Below are 2035 nucleotides of genomic sequence, written 5' to 3'. Positions count from 1 at the left end.
ACATTACAATTACCTGCGTTCAGCTAAAGGAGTTCTTTCTTATGAATTTTAGAAACTCCGGTAACTCCGGAAAAAAAGTAACAATAGTACATTTAAATAATGAGGTGTGAATAAAAAATACTTGAAAGTTATGTCGAATACTTATAGACTAAGAGATATTTTTTTTTTGAATATTCCGCAAAGCTAATAACAATAGGTTTTATTAGGGTCGTTTAACTAACGACAAAAAATTAGTTATGTTATATACTGTTAACAGAATTAAAACATTTTTTTTTTAATTTTGAAAGAGACGCAGTGTCCGTGCCGTATTGTTCTAAATCTTTTCTAACCTGATCCACGACTTTGATTATCTCTGAAAAATGACGTCAGACTTTTGCAAGCTTTCGCTCACAATATTAATCTTTTGTTAAATGCTGTACCATAAAACCATTGAACATATAAATTTAAAAGACTTTAGACGTTAACGAGCGTGCTATGTTTATTGTGTCGCTGTCATACAAATTTATTTTTACGTATTTTCAAGTTCTCATAGTCATTAGAATGTTCAATATCTTCCAATTCAAAGATCTCATTACTTAATTATCTTGTCGTTAATTTCCTATCTGCGATGTTTCTTAAAGTCATTAGTAAATCACTACTTGTTAAAAATAATGCCGCTTAATTTAACTTTAGTAATGAGATTAAAAAAAGTAATTTGTTGATTGTTCTGTTAAAATGTATTGACTAACGAAATGTTTTAACGGATGCAATTAAACCTATCTGACGTATAACGGTATTAAACAGATGAGTTATGATAGAAAATATTCTTTTTTTAACAAATTCTACTTTATGTTTCAGATATTTTTGCTGCCTACTGCGAATATAATTTTTTATTAATTAAGGTGAAATAAGATCTAATGGCCGATTTTACCTCTTATTGTTAAAGTTTATTCGTAATTTGTGTGCAGAATAAACTTTATCTATAACTCTGAAGGTAAATTGACAATGAGGGTAACAGCTTTATTACGTAAGGTGGGTTCAAACTTCAAATTAACGTCTTCTTTACAGGCGCTACGTCACACACTATGTAGGCGCTTAATGTGTCATGGCCGACTACATTATTTCGAGCTATTTATTGTAATAAATACAATTGTAATCCTGTACTTTTTTATAAGAAAAAAATACACAAAATATTTGAGTTTAATAAATAATAAGTCACATTATTTTAGTAATTTTTTTATTGTCATCAACGTCAATGAATCACTTTAGTAATTTAAACAATTTTGAACACAAATATCGTATCGCAAAAACTTATGGATACAATTAAATAATAAAACATCATTTTTATGATGAATCGTTAAAAAAATGAACACTTTTTACAAATTTAAGAGATTAATTCAGGGCGATATTCGTTCAAGTTAATAAAATCATTGAAGTGGTACTTCACAAAATGGTGGAACACCAGACAGTTGTAGGGAAATTTTTTCTTACAGACGTGACACTGGGGTGTTGCCCTCACTCTGTAAATTAAGAAATTTAAATTGTATTATGAAAAAATTTGACAAAACACACAACTTTGTTAAATTTAGATGACAACGAATAATAATAATTTTTTTGGGTAAAAATCGCTTGAACACAATATGAACCCAAATATTGGGTTGTCACATAAGCTCGTTCGAACTTTTGACGTTTATTTAAAACAAAATACATTCCAAAATAAGACTTTTATTATTAACTATACCGTCCATTATTTTATATCACTCTGCCCCAACGTTCAGCCAATTAATTGCATAAAGCTATCTCTCCAGAAGGCCTCGTTATTGTTATCGAAAAATCTCTCAAGCTTAATTTTACGTCGTCCAAAGATACGAAGGTTTTTGCGTTAAGATATTTTGTAGAGAGTGGAATAAATGGTGATCAGACGGTGCGATATCCGGCATATATGAAGAGCGAGGCAGAATAGCCAATGTAAACCGTACCAATTTCTGTACTGTGGTTACAGATGCAAGAGTGAAAACTTATTCGTAGTCTTCAAAACATATACAAATTTCTAAAG

At 29.7% G+C, this 2035-nt stretch overlaps 1 long non-coding RNA gene across 1 annotated transcript; it reads left to right on the top strand.

The window, feature by feature from the left end:
• Positions 1–875: 875 nt before the first annotated feature.
• Positions 876–1140, top strand: LOC123665947. Its single transcript, XR_006745131.1, has 2 exons — positions 876–973; positions 1048–1140. It is a non-coding gene; the product is annotated as an uncharacterized LOC123665947 (long non-coding RNA).
• Positions 1141–2035: the final 895 nt, after the last annotated feature.

Source organism: Melitaea cinxia, chromosome 25 (genome assembly GCF_905220565.1).
Source record: "Melitaea cinxia chromosome 25, ilMelCinx1.1, whole genome shotgun sequence".
NCBI lineage: Eukaryota > Metazoa > Arthropoda > Insecta > Lepidoptera > Nymphalidae > Melitaea > Melitaea cinxia.
The sequence above is the reverse complement of the archived record's forward strand: the minus strand, read 5'-3'. Positions and strand labels throughout refer to the sequence as shown.